Source organism: Amblyomma mixtum, chromosome 3 (assembly GCF_055824585.1).
Source record: "Amblyomma mixtum isolate Tamu chromosome 3, ASM5582458v1, whole genome shotgun sequence".
In the NCBI taxonomy this organism is placed as follows: Eukaryota; Metazoa; Arthropoda; class Arachnida; order Ixodida; family Ixodidae; genus Amblyomma; species Amblyomma mixtum.
The window spans coordinates 405,699,143-405,716,827 of record NC_143014.1 but is presented as its reverse complement, the minus strand read 5'-3'; the positions used below and the strand labels follow the sequence as shown (position 1 = coordinate 405,716,827).

At 47.7% G+C, this 17,685-nt stretch overlaps 1 pseudogene; it reads right to left on the bottom strand.

Annotated features, from left to right (window-relative positions):
• Positions 1–7,883: 7,883 nt before the first annotated feature.
• On the bottom strand, positions 7,884–8,663 carry LOC149357481 (uncharacterized; annotated as a pseudogene).
• Between the last annotated feature and the right edge of the window lie 9,022 nt (positions 8,664–17,685).

Genomic DNA, 17,685 nt, shown 5'->3' with positions numbered 1-17,685 from the left:
TTTCCTTGCAGGCATGTCTGGATGGTGACCAAGCATATCCAGCACATGCATGGAGGGGCCGTCGATTGATGCACCGCATGCATGATCCAAAAAACTGGGTAGCTATAGAACATCATGCAATGCATCGCAGTTGCCAGCAGTGGCCTGTCAACCAGCACTGTCTGCAGATTCGACCGTTCTACACATATGGGCACATTTGCTCTCATGCATCAATCCTAGCCTTTTGCTTGTTCGGTGAATCAATGCGGAGCACTCTTCTAACACCCATTTTGAAGGGTGTTATGGCTAAAATAGCACCCTTTAGTAAGGGTGCAACCTTTACACCCTTTAAAATTTCATGCTGTGCACCCTTTCTTAAGGATGCTGATGTCTGCACCCTTTCTCAGCACCCTTTTTCAAGCACCCAATTGGGTGCAAAGGGTGTTCGTCTGGGGACAAACTGATTTGCACCCTTAAGGGTGAGAAACTGTTTAGTGTGAGTCAACGCTGCCTACTGAGTGGAAGATCGGAAAGGTGGTTACAGTCTACAAATCTGGCAGGAAAGCATCCCGTAGTTATTATCGTCCCATATCCCTTACCAGTACTTGATCCAAAATGGTCAAACATGTAATACTCACCAACCTTGTTAACTTCATTTAATTGAACTCCTTTTTTACGTCAGCGTAACATGGTTTTCGAAAAACTTACTCTTTCGAAACACAGTTAATATCGTTTACACATGCATTGCATCGTATTCTAGACCTATCGTCACTAACTGACTGTATATTTCTGGATTTTTCGAAGGCTTTCGACAATGTATGTCACAACCTTTTGCCTCATCAAACTGAAACACCTGAATATTGACTAACTTATTGAAATGGATTGAATGTCTACTTAATCGTTCACAATTGGTTTTTGCTAACGGTTATAGCACCATTTTTTACACAGGTGTCTTCCGGAGTTCCACAAGGTTCAATTCTTGGACCCCTACTTTTCCTAATTTAACATTAATGATCCCCGCTCTTATGGATTCTCATATTCACCTATTCACTGATTTTTGCGTCATTTTTAGAGAAATAGCACAAACAACATTACATGACTTCAGTCAAACCTCAACACAATAGGGAACTGATGCGAAGAATGATTAATGCAGCTAAATATTAACAAACGCGAAGTCATGCGTGTGTCTAGAATAACCTCCGCCCCACATCACTACTACATCGATAAAATTTCTTCCGAAATAGTCTCGTCATATAAACGCCTCGGCGTCCACATTACGTCTTGTCTTTATCCATGTCTTGTTCATGTCTTTATCCCACCATGGGACATGGTGGGATAAAGACATGAATGGGTGGCTCCCTTCCGACCCGATGAGGTTGCTGGCCACCGCATCCGCAGGTGAATGGCACCGCTGTTGCCGTCATGGCAAGACAACGGTGGGGGCTCGGCAGGAATACAATACCTCGACAATCACAACGAATTGTGCTCGTATAACTATCAACATGTAGAACGTGGAATTGTGTGAAATAAGACGGCCGCCAACAAGGTAAACGTACAAAGCAGGGGACTACTTGAAAAGACCGCCACTGACTTCATTCAAACCTCAACACAATAGGGGAGCTGGTGCGAAGAATGGTGAGTGTAGCTATATATGAACAAATGCAAAGTCATGCGTGTATCTAGAAAAACTTCCGTTTCACCTCATTACTACATCGATAACATTTCGTTGGAATCAGCCTCGTCATACAAATGCATCGGCGTCCACATTACTTATTATCTTAACTGGTCTCTTCATGCAGAGAACATAACTGAAAATGCTAATCGCATGCTTCGCTACTTACGTCGCAACTTCTTTAACGTTCCTTCTAACTTGAAACTGTTGCTTTATCAAATGCTAATACTGTAGAAACTCAAGTATGCAACACCTGCATGGCACCCTGCTCATGACAACTTCATTAATGATCTTGAGCTGGTGCAAATAACTTTGTGCGTTTGATCCTTGTTAAACAACCGCACAGCGAGTATAACTACGATGAAGTCTAATATCTGCCTCCCATCACTGACATCGCGTCGAAAAGTGTTTCGTATCACCCTGTTCCACAAGCTGTACCATCATCCCGCTCTTCGTGATCACCTCATCCCCCAGCCAATTTCTGTATCCCGCCGCATTGATCATGATCACAGAGTCGGAATTGTGTGATGCAACACGAAATGCTTCTCGCAGCCATTCCTGCCGCGAACCTCATGCGACCGGAACCAACTTCCCGCAGAAGTTGCCGGCACTGAAAATTATGAGCAGTTCAACGTAGCACTAGCTAACATTATATATTCAGGCACTGTTTAACAGTCATGTAATCAACGGTATTTTTCTGTTTTTGTATATTTACCATTCCCCCTGTGTAATGCCACTGGCCTTGAGGGGTAACGTAAATAAATAAACAAATACAGAGTAATATTCAAGCCTCCCACACAACATTCACTAATATTTTTTCTTTCTGTAATAACGCTTTGTAGGCACCCGAAAGACTCATATTGCACTGACGTGAAGGTTCATTTTTCACATTCACAAAGTTCCATAGCATACAGCGCAGGATAGCGCTTGTCCTGCATCGTTCTTCTGCTGTGTTTGTCGTAGGCGCTATTTGTTTTCTCAAGTACTATGCACCATCTAGCCCAAACTGAAGTTTTTCTAAACCTTCGTTGATATTAGCAATTCCAAATTCAAGCCTTCTGCAGGACTTGAAGGACCTATGCTTATATAGACGCTTTACAGCGGCTTATCATGGGGGCTGCCATCTTTGATCACGTGATCACGCCGCCATTACTCTCCTCCTGACCGCTCGGTGCGCGCCTCGTCGCGAAGGCTGCTGCGTCTGACGGTTCGGTTCCGACAGGCAGTGTTCCGGCTAATACGGTTGTAAAGGAGAGGGAAGACGGAACTAAGGTTTGGCCAAAGCTTGGAAGGATATGTGAGAACCTTGATTTGAACACTGCAGGCGTGAAAACGCGATCGTACTTCATGTCGCGGAGAGCCGCTGAGCTCTCCGCCTCTTCGAGCCAATGGACGGATCGCCTGAATGCTTGTCTTTGGATGCGCTGAAGACTGCTTAATGCTTTTTTATTGTTATTATATAAAACGGCAAGGTTTAATGTTCTTGCAGCCTTACAGGCTGTTGTCCTATTCTGTACCTGCATGCAGACACTGCTCTAAAACGCTCACATGCACATCGTATGCATTTGTTTACAACCTGTTAACGGTGCTTAGGAAACCTGAAATATTTCCTACTGGTTGATTAAACATATAAAAGCGACAAAAATAAATAGACGCACAAAGGTTGACTATCATGGTAGCAGTACCATGCATCAAGCAGCCTTCACAAGCTGGCGTGCAATCGTTTCGAAGGATTCCGCGATATAATTGTTATAACGCGCGCATGGCCATGCGTTCATGCTGGACGAATTTCACAGTAATGTCAGCCTCATATAAAAAATTTTGGTACGCTCGATATGCGGACATGGAAATGCTCGTGGTCTCTTTGGTTGTAATTAATCAGCTTCACTCTGAGCGTGCGGAGTCACTTTTAGTGACTGTCTCGCATGGACCGCGAGCAAGTGACAACCGCCCGGCACCGCAGCCGTAAACCAAATGCTGTAATCCGAACATGGTCCACGAAAACCGCGCTACTTGGAGCGAAATTGAACAGTAGCACCAAGACGGCGTGTAATACACGGACTGACGGTAAGCGTTGTCGGCTCGCATGGCTGTGCAGTGCATAATAAACAGCAGGCGTATGAAGGAGCGTAAGTCGTCTTTTTTTTCGTTCCTAATTCGGCCTCGGGCGCTCGTTTTACTAATGGTCACAGACCATGACTTACGATCAATGCGGTCTCAGCACAGTGCACAACAACTGAAAGCACGCCGTCATGGTTTAGGTGGCGGCACAGCTTCTTCATGCGGCTGTGTTGTGCACTTACCCTCGCAGATTTTCCAATATCGAAACCTTTCTTTATTAGCTATCTAGCGCTGGCGAACGTGTTTGTTGCATTCGCCCGTTCGGAAAGTGTGCATGGCGAACGGGCGCGAACATTGGCGTTACCTCCTTGTGCAGTTCGGTTTCATGAAGCTCGCAAACTACCGCATCCCGCACCTTTAAAGGGTCCCTGAAAGGGGTGTCTGAGGTTGGCAAACAAATACTTACATTATGTAGAGCGTAGGCCACTGAACGTTCATGCCGCGTACAATACATCAAAGGCGAGTAGATAATTTACAATACATTTTCAAAAACTACCTCTCCCGAGCCTCGCGGCGACCAGCGGCGGTGAACTTCCGTCCGAATCCGTACTCATTACGTCAGTTTGTACTCTTTACGTCACAAGTGCTGGGCTATGATTGGTTCGCGGTGCCAACGTGAAATCACGCATTTAACAAACTAGAAGCTCTAGATACTTCACACTCTTACTCTTTTCGGAAACATTTCGCATTTCAGCAAGCAGAGTTGTCGTTTATATGCATGTTTACGCAGTTATTGTGTGTTTGGTGTCAGAAATTAGTACTGCACTTCCGGTTTACAATGTTTTCGTCTGCTCGTGCCGCTTGTGTCACTCCGCCGGCGCCGCCGTCGAACCGAATCGAGAATCGAGGTGCGATTTGGAGTCACCGCACTACTGATTTCTGTCGCGACCTCCGTCGCATGCGCAATCAAAATGGACCGGCCGTGCTGTGTCGTTGGTTGCAAAGCCAGGGTTCGGCAAGATGTTGCCCTTCGGCACTGTCTGCCGAAAGATGGAAGTGAGCGAGCCGTCGTCGTCGTCAGGATTCGGCGCTCGATTTCTGAATGGCGTGAGCTTGGCCGACGCGCTGCACCGATCGTCGCTTGCGAACTGCCGCCCCACTACAAGCAGGGAGACACGGAGCGGTGAGCATCGCTGCGCCGCCCTACCCAAGCTCCGCTCACAAAACGTGTCGCACTTCGCCGCCGTGCAGCAATGCCTGAGCGCTGCTTGTGATGGTGTACAAATATCACAAGGAAAGATCGCCTTGTTATCAGAAATACTTCTCGAGCAGCAACAAAGCACGCCTGCTTATGTTGCGAGCTTTCGGCAACGGCACCGCTCGAGGGCCCTCAGGGCGACGAGCTCTGCTGCTGCCTGGCTGCCGTGGTCGTCGCTAGGCCTATTGCCTCTTTGGCATCGAAGCTGCAGCGGCCGGCGCTTCGGAAGTCGCCTGAGCTATAATACAAGGTTTATACTCTACACATCGCTTTGCAGTCAACAGCATCATCTCACAATAAAATAATAGTATGATCACTTTCCGCGACTCCTTCTGCAGCGAAGCGAGCGGGCGCCAGGCGAGCCGGACCCCACGTCGGACCAGCGGCAGCTGCGAGACGGTTGTGGCAAGAAATTTGCTCGTATCACAGTCGTTACCTTTACCAGCAGCTCAGTATTGGTCAGCGATCCTCAAAAATGACACATTTTTCACATTTCTTATCCCAGGGTTTATTATTTACGTCAAGAACACACTTTAGCTCGTTTTTATGTCGCCGGCAGACGGGATCCAGGCTGGCCGGCCGGCCGGCATGCTCGGCATACATCACGTTCGCACAAGAAAATGCAAAACAGCCATGATACCAGCGAGGATGCTTCCTAGATTCGAGCAACGAAAATATGTCTGTGCAAAAGTGGATCTTTCGGCAACGACACCGCCTGCGGCAACGCCGCGCGACGAACTGCGCGCTGGTCCCAGGCTGCCCTAGTCGTCGCTAGGCCTATCTGGTTTCGCATTGAAACCGCAGCTGACGGCGCTTCGGAAGTTGCCTGCGCTATAATAAAAGGCCTACTATTCACATCGCTTTACTGCGAACTCGTCCCATAATAAAAGATATGTTCGATTTCCACGATGCCTTCAGCAACGGAGCTAGCAGACGGTAGGCGAACTGCACTAAGTAGCAGCAGCACCAAATCGGCTGTTGGATGAAATTTGCTTGTATCGCAGTCATCACTTTTACCAGCAACTCGGTATTGGCCAACGATCGTCAGAAATTATGCATTTTTGACATGCACCTATCTAAGGGCTTGCTATGGACGAGAACAAATAATACTAGCGCGTTTTTCAGTCGCCGGTGGCCGGCATCAAGGCTGGCAGGCCGGTCCGGCGTGGCTCGGCCCCGAGCGCCCTGAGCAGCGCGCTGTACGGCATCATGACGCTGCCGCTCTCCGCACTCGTATTGGCTCCCGCTTCCCGTCGTTGCGTTTTCCGCGCGCGGCTTGTCGTAGACATCCAGCAGGTTGGACGCAGGCGACGGGCTGCGATCGGTTGTTACGACGTCGTTCACAACGGCGCGCCGCAGCGAATCGCACACACTTTTCGCACATGTGTCCCCGCCTTAAGGCTGAAATCCCATTTCGGCACTCATCCGCAAAAGTCGTTCCTTCTGCTCGGGGTCTATAGTACGAGAGAAGCCGCAGCGACGGTTGCGAGACACAGGTGAACATAGCAGACAGCGGGAAAGCGAGCGAGCGAGCGATCGAGCGAAAGCGCGCGTCAACCGGAAGTAAACAAACCGATCTCGTCGATGACGTATTTGTGGGCGGAGCATGGTCCAGGCCTGTAATCTTTATTTTTTTATGGTTCGCTCCGGTGTACGAGTTGAGAGGGAAAAGGCTGGTGGTCATTTTTAATATCCATTATCTCTGGTTCCGCACAAGGTAGATCAAAAATGTTTGCGGTAGGATGATGGATCGTTCAATGTCTATCAATACTTCGACTTCTCTTTGCCTACATGGACACCGTTTCAGGGACCCTTTAACTCTCTGTCGCAATTCTTGCAATCCACAACCGAGCATGTGTTTCCTCTGCCTTTTCACATCGTAGCAAAAACATTCCGCAACCACCCGCGAAATTTCCACTGCTGACTCGAGGCGTACACGCCGGCGACTTACGAGGCCAGTAATGGTGCCGTGTTCCGAGCGCACGTGTGGCGCCATCTGGTCTCAAACGGAAGAACTGCGCGCTGTAAACGGTATATAAGCACACAAGCCGATTTTAGGCCCAAGGAGCTGAGGACTCATTTTATGCATAGTAAAATTTAAACAGCTAATCTATATCTACTATTACAATTTGCATTCTCTATTTTACCTTATGTGCTGTTCTTATATTTTCTGCCATAGTGCTGAAAGTCGTAATTTTTGTATTATAGTGTAAGTTGATACTGTATGTCTGCTGTCAAAGTGTTTTCTTTTTAATGAGATTGTAATGTGTATCTCTTATGTTGTTTGGTGAACTTTCCACGTTCTTTTAAAGTAGCAAATTGTTTTTCTTACGTTCACTACTGTCATCTAATGGTCCCCTGGGCCTTGTCAAGCTGTGTGCACAGCTTTTAGCCCAGGGTGAAAAGCCAGATTTTTCTGGTAAATAAAGTGCATTGACTGATTTATTAATTCATTGATATGCAACTTACGAATGACTGGAAATGAGGGGAACAGGTACACGGGCGGAAAGCGCGTGGTCTGCCAGGAAACACTGAGGTGGCCCCGAGAAGGGCCTTTAGTAAGGACGGCATCCGTTTTGTGCCTCTTCACTAAGCAGCACGACACGGCGTGTGCAGTCCTCGTTGTTTTGCCCGAGCTGTCGAAGCAATCCTTGGACGCGACCACGACCTTCGACATCTGATGTTTTTATTTAAAAAACACAAGGGAACAAAGTCGTGCTGTATGCAGTGCGATCGCCTCGTGGTTCCATTCACGGCGAACAATCATCCGGCAAGCCCCGCTCTTTGGACGGATTCAGGAAACGACTGAAAAAAAACAAAAGTAGGGAGCGAACAAAGGTGCACTGTATACAGGTTAGAACACAAAGATACAAAGCTAGGCGCTGCACTTTCTTAACCTATTCAACGAGGCGTAGCGTGGGCTTTAAAGCAATTTCGACAAAGAGAGGGAACACGGCCGCGAGACATGATGCTCGCAATCTGCCAGGAAGCACTGAAGTGGCCCTGAAGAGGGACGTTTGGAGGAGCACTTCAACGTCAACGTCGACCTACAGCGGCGTGGCGGCGCGGTGAGAAGTAGGCCCAGCAGCGGTCCCTCTTCTGGCCTTTTGCTCCACACCGACGACACCGATGCACGACGCATACCTCTCCTGGACTTGCCCGTGAAGCCGAAGTGATCCCTGGTCCATGGATTTTAACCAGGGCCGCGGCGATAATCTTAGACTTGTGATCGGTGCCCCGATCTCTCGCTACGTGGTAGCGGTCCGCGGCGAACAATGACAACTTCGGCTTCCAAGAAGCTTCCAGGAAACGATGCTGCAAAAAAAAAGTTTCGTTACAAGCGCCGCGATTTGGCGATCGAGTCCTCAATGAACGAGAAAACTTGCGACGATGTAGTTCAGCCCTTACCTCGGGGTTGAGAATGCGCACGCCCGACAAGCGCGTCAGCGTGGCTGTCAAACGGTGGTCCTCAAAGCGCGCCTGATGTGGATCCTTGTAGTGCCGCGGCAAAAACTTCAAATACGAGCACGACACTAGCCACGTGCTCCTGGCGAAACGGTGAAAGCCGCAAGCAAGAACTGCACACAAATTTCAGCTGGCTGTCGCCGACGAGCACACCACGCACGAGCGCCATAGCTGTACACGCCTCGAAACGGGAGCGCCGAGGTTCACGAAACGAATGCCGGTTCACCACGCACGCGGGGCGGGTGCGCCTAGCGATTCGCCTGGCGCTCTAGGAGGGAGAGGCTGAGAAAGACGCGGTGACGCCAGGTCCGGTTGAGAACGAGGGCGAAGCCAAAAAACGTCACGGAGAAGCGCATCCCATCGACCAATCAGTGTTTCCAGCCTACCTACCCGCAAACGCTTATTCGTTGTCTTGCCTTACAAGCGGTTGCGGGTAGGTAGGCCGAAAACGCTGATTGGTCAAAAAAATATGACATCATACGCGTGACGGTAAAGGTCGCGTGATATTTATTGACGTCATCTCTGGTTGGGGACAGGCATGTTTTCTCTAGATTTTTCCCCGCCACCGCTCGTCAGCGGACGGGGCTGCGCCGCTGCGCGCGAGGAGCCGAGAGGCGAGGAGGCAGCGTGCACTGCAGCGTTGCCTCCTCGCCGTTTCCCTGTCATGTCTTTCGACCACTGTGTAAGAATAATATACTGAGGTGTTGACACTCTCCTCCCGCCGCGTGCGAGCGTGCCGCCTGCTCGCGGCCACAATATGTTCGGGGGAGGGTGCGGCTGTTGCCATGGCAACCGGTCGCTAACCTAGAGGGCGCTGCGAAAGGCGGGCCCACGCTTGGCGGCTCGGTCCGGCGTGGCGCGGCTCTGCGCATGTGTTCCTGCCACATTTATGAGTGTGCGGCTGCACTTCTGTGCTGTTTTAAACGCGTTCTTTTATTTTGCAACAAGACCGTATGTTTTGCTATCGTCGGCAGAGTAGCCCACATCTTGCGAGTGCTGCGCAATGGGAAGAAAGTGCTTCGTGCCCAACTGCAGTTCGGGCTACCGGACTTGTGCGTAGCGTATGCCATTACTCAAAGCTCCTTCCGACAATGTTCGTTCGGAGAAGTGGCGCCGTGCGATTCCTAGGGCAGACCGGACTTTAATGCACACTGATCATGTGTGCGCCAATCATTTTGCAGGGGACGCGATATCCCAGGCATATTACGCGGAGTTCGATGGAAGAGTGCTACTTGACACGGAAAAGAGGCCCGTGCTTTCCAGAAATGCAGTTCCTACCTTATTTTTGAACTGTCCCAAGTATCTCAAGCGGCAAGAGAGACCTTGAAAGCCACCTCGGAAGTCACCTAGAAAATTCCTTTTATCCGGAATTGTCATTAACATGTTTTAACATGCCACATTTTTTGCTATATTTGCTGTTTAGGTTACATCGAAAACTGCTGTTATCGCGCTGTGACACTGATTATATCTTGAATCATTCACCCAGTTACAGCATTTTTTATTTGCCCTGGGCATATGGTGTCTAATAAAGTTCTGAAATTTTTTATTGTTTTTAAATTGTGGGAGTACAGGTTGGCCGTGACAGGACAGTCCAAACATCTGAGATGGTGATTTCCTCATATTTTTTCACCTCATTGTGAGTTTCGAAAGCGTACTTGGCTGAACGCTGACCCCTGCACACGTGAGTCCTTCAAGAGCCATTTAGCCTCCTGTAGAAAGGAGCTTAATGAAAATTATGCCCGTTCTAACGTGCACTGACAGCGCACAGTACACGAGCCCCTAGAATTTAGCCTCCATAGAAATTCGACCGCCGCGACCCGGATCGAACCCGCGTCTTTCCGGTCAGCAGCCGACCACCATAACCACTGAGCCACCGCGGCGGCCGATAAGAGTGGAGCAAGAAAATTTCCGGTACGGCAATTCTACCATTGCGAGCGGAAAATGGTAGCAGGACCCCCACTTACATTCATTGTGCTTAGAGCTATGAGTAGATCGAATGAAACAGGAACCGAGCGAGGAAGCGAAACTTGAATGGGCTTCGAGTGCTGTTCGACCGAGTCCATATCATTAACTGCTTTACACACGATAATTTCATACAAACATAGTTTTCAGACTGGCACACTACTGATTGTAATTTCAAGCAAGGAATTTCCTTACAGTTTTGAATTCAGTTCACGCCACGATATCGAGAATCGAGCTGGAGCAGCGGAACCTCAAGGCGCCAGCAACGCTCAACTGGGCCCGCTGACATCGGCGCCATCTGTCGGCTTGCAGCCGAACTGCAAGGCCCGCCCCGCCGCGGCCGAACGTAATCTGGACGCTCGAGCGGGCGCAGTGTCAACACCTCAGTATTCTTGCACCGTGCTTTCGACCCGTCGCGGTGGCTCAGCGGCTATGGCGCTCGGCCGCTGATCCGAAAGACGCGGGTTCGATCCCGGCCGCGGTGGTGAAATTTCGATGGAGGCGAAATTCTAGAGGCCCGTGTATTGTGCGATGTCAGACTCCTTTCCGTCGTACTTAGCTATTTTGACCAAAAGGCTTCTTATACAGCTATTTCAAATTTTATTGCTATGTATAAAGAATATGTTCGTAGCAGGTGCTTGAGCCCGAACAAAAGAAAACTGTTTTTTATTCTCCTTCAGTATTCCTGCTTATCGAGACTTGAGCATTTATATGTTGGAGTACAACTTTTTTCACGCATAACTGATGCTTCGATGTGTTTGGTAGATATTCATCTTCAGACATTTCATGTCTGTTGGGTAAAAAAAATATACAAAATAATACTTGACTGCATCAATTGTGACTGAGGTAACTAGCGTCCCGTATAGCATGCTCTTGAAATTCCTCTAGCTGTTGTACAGAAGTCTGTAATTGGCTTCATTGTAGCTTCATACTTGCACAATTTAAAGTCTGCACATAGCTCTTTTTTCACAAAAGGAAATGTGGTTAGGTTTCTGAATAGAGCTGTGTACGGGCCGCAATTTCGAACGCGCACCCGGCCCGGGCCCTACCCTACCGTCAAGAAGCCCGGCCCTACATTGAAGGACCCTGAGCACGCTCGGGCCCGGCCCGACCTGCAAAGCGGCGACGACACAAGAAGAGAATTTCAGGAAAATGAGTTTATTTCAATGACATTCAAATTTTGACCTCGCATTCCAGATCACAGTTTGCGAATATACACCAGACATAACGCATAAAGGTATAGATTTATCACTCTAAGTTAATATGCTTAATTGTTCATAGATGATGGCTTGATCGAAACAAGAGCGGCGCTCCTTCATTACGAAGCCTGCGGCGCTGAAATTTTTCTCGCTGCTTGAATTGGTGGCCGCAACGGCTAATACTTTCATAGCAAGTAGAGAAACGCGTGAAGTACGAATGGGAGTGACAGGCGTGGTGTCGTAAGCCGTGGGTGGCGTGCCACGACAGGAAGACTGATTTGTCAGAGGATAAGCGAGCAAATAAACGACGGCGCGGCGCTATCCTGCGAATGCCGATGTGGCCGCGACGTCCCTGCTTCTGCTATTCACGGGAAGGCATGGTGTTGTGTTCACTTCGCTGACAAGCGATTACGGCGAAACGCAGCAACCAAGGCTGCGCCAGAAAAGTACGAGCTGAGCCATAGTGGAGGCACCAGTGACATTCCTCTTATGCCATTCATGTGGTAGGGGCCCCGCTTTGCTCTCGCCCGCGACTATTGTCTGTCTCCCCAGCTGCCGGCACCGGAGAGAGTAGCTCCTGCCGGGTAGACGGACAAGAGAGGGCAGCCGGCTCTGCGGTGAGTTGCGAAGCGTTTTTCCTAGAATGACACCACAAAGCGTCCCATCGTTACCTTCGTGAAAGACATGAGAGCACAAAACGAGGACACGGACGAGGAAGGGAACAGGACGAGCGCTGCCATTACCACAAAACCGCCTTCTTTGTCTGCCTGCACGAGCTGTAGATCTTTCGCTCTAAAAAACGAAACGACCTTCGCCGTGGGATCAGCTCGATGGCTGGGAGGGTTTGGATCTCTGACTGACCTGGTGAGGGTGTCGACGCCGTCCAAGAGGCACCTTTACTGGTTTTCCTTCGTTGCTTTGTTGGCCAGTCGTCGGTTGAGGGCCAGCCATTCGTGTGGCTTAAGCTTGGCTTGTACGCTGAATTTTCGTCCTTCCTTTAGGACTGCCGCTTCCTTTAGGAAGCGTCCTTCCTTTAGGACTTCCTTTAGTGAAGTCACCGGCATCTTCGGTCCTTTTAAGCCTACCGTAGGCCACGCCAAACGAGTCTGCAAGATACTCCGGTCCGAACTGTGGTACCAAGTGAGGCTGCTTCAAGATCTTCTACGCGCAGCATGCTAAGACCAAGAGTGGCTGGCGGCCATCAGACATCGAGAAAGCAAGAAGCTCGCGGCCCAGACAACAGAGCTTTGGTGGAAGTGCTCTATGAACCGAGTAACGAGACACTTGGAACAACTCAAGAAGGGGGAGATCAAGAATCCCGGACGCCACGATGTGATAGACTTGGGAGGAGCCGAACTCCCGAAGGAATAGCGGCAGTCCTAAAGGAAGGACCAAAATTCAGCGTACAAGCCAAGCTTAAGCCACACGAATGGCTGGCCCTCAACCGACGACTGGCCAAAAAGCAACGAAGGAAAACCAGGAAAGGTGCCTCTTGGACGGCGTCGACACCCTCACCAGGTCAGTAAGGGTCCAAACCCTCCCAGCCATCGAGCTGATCCCACTGCGAAGGTCGTTTCGTTTTTTCGAGCGAAAGATCTGCAGCTCGTGCAGGCAGACAAAGAAGGCGGTTTTGTTGTAATGGCAGCGCTCGTCCTGTTCCCTTCCTCGTCCGTGTCCCCGTTTTGCGCTCTCATGTCTTTCACGAATATGCACCAACAAGCCCAGCTTCAAGTACTTCTTATCGTTACCTTCGCTGGATACCGACAGTGGCGAGTGTAAGAATTTAACCCTTTCCCCAGGTGCTGCTCCAAGAAAACATAGACATCTGGGGCGGGTAGTGAAAGTTCTCCTTGTCGGCCTCGGTCAACGACCAGCCTTCTAGCAATACCGTAATTCATTTGAAAAGCTTCCCTGGACACCGTGACCGCGCAACCTCGCGTGCGCTGTACGCAGCCCTTCCTACGCTTCCCAGAACCTTCCATTCTTCTTACCCTTCAAGGCGCCCAAAACTGGTTGCTTTTCCCCAACGTTGGTACTTGCTAGAACCAAAAAGGCGTTTTCGAGCCCCAACTAGCTTTTTTTTTAGCGTTTGTACTCCTCCCGTCCTTGTGCATTCCCTCCTGGATGGTCTAGACACAAAGCACTTCCTGCTGTGCATGCAAGACGCCCAGCGCACCATGACCATATTCACTCTTCCACATATGATACATGCTTTGCCCAGCTTAGAGCCCTGGGTGTTTGGTTCTGAGTAACACCGTATGGCAGGTAATGCATTCCCATCGGGCACAATTAAAATACGAGAAAATTCATCGCAAGCTATTTCCTTGTATCATCCAAGTATTTTACTTCTATACTAACTCCTCTCTTCTGAAGTGACCAAATGATAAAACAACTGAGTCTATTAAAATGGTGAATGCAAAAATAACCTACGTTTGTGCAAAATTCACAGGAAGTGCACTTAAATTGGCACAAGTGCATGGCCAATTAAGGAAAAAAAACAAGGGCATAGGACGGAGACGCAGAACAGGAACACAGGACGAGGCTGTGTTCTGTGTTCCCAGTTCTGTGTCCCCGTCCTTTGCGCTGGTTTTCTTTCTACAATCGTGCACCAATTAACTCGTCCAGCCCTCCACTCTACTGGACCAATCAAGGCATCAAGCTTCACAGTGAATTAGTGTTATATCTTACGCTACATATTTTTCGAATTGTTTTTGCTGCAAAACAGGTGTAAGAGGTCAGCATACACGTCTTTCATTTATTTAGGAACAAAACATCGCAGTTAAGAAAGTTACTCCCTCCTGCCAGTGAAAATTTTCAACATGCGGTGTTTTTTCAGTGCCAGTATTTAATCCTTACATGATGACGGCATGTTGAATTTTTTGTTAATGCACCATAATAATAATCTCATGAAGCCCCAGCTCTTGTGACCCAGGACGAAGAGTATGATGATTTATGGCAATATTTGAAGTGCAGTTATGAACCAAGTTCTTATTGCTCTAACGTTCTCCTAAGCAAATAAAACTGAAAATTATGATAATTTTGATAATGCCTTTATGGAGCGAACACCATCAGGAGGTGGTAAATAAACAAAAAAGTAAATTCTTTGATAAAGACCTGTACGCTGCACTTGTGCTGCTCATTTATTTCATGCTGTCCATTTTCTCAGTGCAATGTCTTCTTTGATACGCATATTTCTGGCTTTACATTCTTTGCTTCTCTTCACAATTCTTCTTTTAGCTACATTTGATTGGTTGGTTTACGGGGTTTAACGTCCCAAAGCGACTAAGGCTATCAGAGACGCCGTTGTGGAGGGCTCTGCAAATTTGGACCACCTGGGGTTCTTTAACGTGCACTGACATCGCACAGTACACGGGCCTCTAGAATTTCTCCTCCAAAGAAATTCAACCGCCGCGGCCGGAATCGAACCCGCGTTTTTCGGGTGAGCAGCCGAGCACCATAGCCACTGAGCCACCGCGGCGGGTTAGCTACATTTCATCCACTTTCCTGCCATGATCTCAATTCAAACGTAATTTGTGTTTTGGCATTTTCCTTTGTCCGGGCTCCTGCAATGTCCTAGTATATACGAATGATGTGGAGACCTGTTTCAAGCTGTTGTACTATTTTAAGGCGAAAGCCTTTAATGCCTCATACTGTCGTTAGCAGACGCGTCGGCAGCCGTGTCGACAGACGCGTCGGCAGGAATGTCGACAGACAGACGCGTCGGCAGCCATGTCGACAGACGCATCGGCAGATTTGTCCGCCTTTCGGCGTCACTGCTTAAAAAGAAACTGCGCCGAGGGTGGGAATCGAACCAGGGCCTTTGGCATTTGAAGAGGAGACGCTACCACTCCGCCACGAAGGCGCAAGGTTCCAGCACAAATAAATGCGCGTCTAGTGAATGCATAGGATCATAAATAAAATAAAAGGAATAAAGTGAAGGAAAGGAAAATAAAAATAAGAAAATAAGGAAAAATAAAATAGGTTATGAAAATAAAAATAAAAAGCAATAAAAACAAGATAGGAGACAAAATAAAAAGAATATGAAAAACAAAAGTAAATAAAAACAAACAGTGTGCCAGGAAACGCTTTCGCCTTGCAGCACTTTAGAGAGCCAAAGTGCCCCCTGAATTTTTTTCAGTCTAACCTCCTCGATCACGGTCACTTAAGCCTTTCCCTATCTGTTGCCATACTTTTTTATGGAAACAAAAACAAAGCACCATGATCTATCTCAGTTTTCTTTTATTTGCCGATCTAATTTTTTCGAACATAACATGGAATACCAACTCCCCTTTAATGTCCCCGTTCTCGTCTCAAAGTCGCGAATATTTAGATGTGCGCTCAGTATTCTCGTTAGTGCATTTGTGCACACAAGCCACTATAACAGCTAACGCGGCGAATACGCCAGATTTAATCCTGACACATCGACCTGACCTAGTCTCACCTATTACATATCTGCCAGGCGTCAGCGACCACTTGCTAATGCACTTTGACATTAATCTAGCTACTCCGAACACTAACAAAAAGAAAATAATAATAATACGAGACTACAACGGAGCAAATTTTCCGGCGATAAATAATGAACTATTTTTTTTATCGATGCTTTCCCATAGCTTTGATTTCCGCAGCGTTCAGACCAACTGGAGCTGGTTCACAGCAATAGTCACCCAACTCACAGAACAATACACTCCTCAATGCACTGTTACCACCCACTTAATAGCTCGCTGGTGTAATAATCACATTAAACGTTTATCTAACAAAAAGAAAGCCTCTACCGAATCGCAAAGTTCTCGCCAACTAGTGAGCGATGGACTTCGTATTCAGCGGCTTCCAACATGTATGTTCAGGCGCTCAAAAGAGCTAAAAGCACTTCCACTCACATGTAACCACCAATGTGAAAATTTCGGGCTTGTCATTAGTTCTTCCACCGACGATAGCTTTGCCTTATCTGACCCATTAGACGACCCCATCCCTTCCGACATTTGCGCCACGATTCTTAACCGCGCATTCACTGACAACTTTACAAGCCATATCTGATGTATACATATGCCTATAACTCACCACTTCATTTATGTTTTCATGCCACTTATAACTGTTGCTACTACTGGTGTGAATAAGCTTATTGATGGACACAGTGTTCATTCCGCTCCGGGCTATGACTGCGTTAACGCAAAGTTCTTAAAAAGCACTGCAGCTTATTCGCCCATTATACTAACCAAACTTTTCCAGCATTGACCAGTCAAAGCTGCTACTGAGTGGAAGATCAGAAAGGTGGTTACAGTCTACAAATCCGGCAGCAAAGCATCCCCTATTAATTATCGTCCCATATCCCTTACCAATACTTGACCCAAAATTTCAAAAATATAATATTCACCAACCTTGTTAACTTCCTTTCATTGAACAGCTTTTTTATGTCAGCGCAACATGGTTTTCGAAAACCTTACTCTTGCGAAACACAGTTAATATAGTTTGGTTTGGTTTATGGGGTTTTACGTTCCAAAGCGACTAAGGCTAGTTTACACATGCATTGCACTGTATTCTAGACTTATCATCACTAACTGACTGTATATTACTGGATTTTTCAAAGGCTTTCGACAATGTATGTCACAATCTTTTGCCTTACAAACTAAAACACCTTAATATTGACTGTAACTTATTTATATGGATTGAATGTCTACTTAATCGCTCACAATTAGTTTTTGCGAACGGTTATAACACCAGTTTTACAGAGGTGTCTTCCGGAGTTCCACAAGGTTCAGTTCTTGGACTCCTACTGTTCCTGATTTAAAATTAATTATCCTCGCTCTCATATGGACTCTCATATTCACCTATTCGCTGATGTTTGCGTCATTTTTAGAGAAATAACCAACGCTAACAACCTTACATTACTTCAGTCAGTGGCGGTCCCAGAGAGTGGTTTTAGGGGGAGCTGGCAGACTGCTGTATATCAAAAAACAAAATAGAAACAACGATTTTTTTTTTATTTTATTCACACAAAAATTTTTGTGTGCTTTGTTATTGAAAAATAAATGGCGAAAGGTATAGATGTTATACCATTACTCAATCTTTGAATGTTAACGTTTATGCGAGCA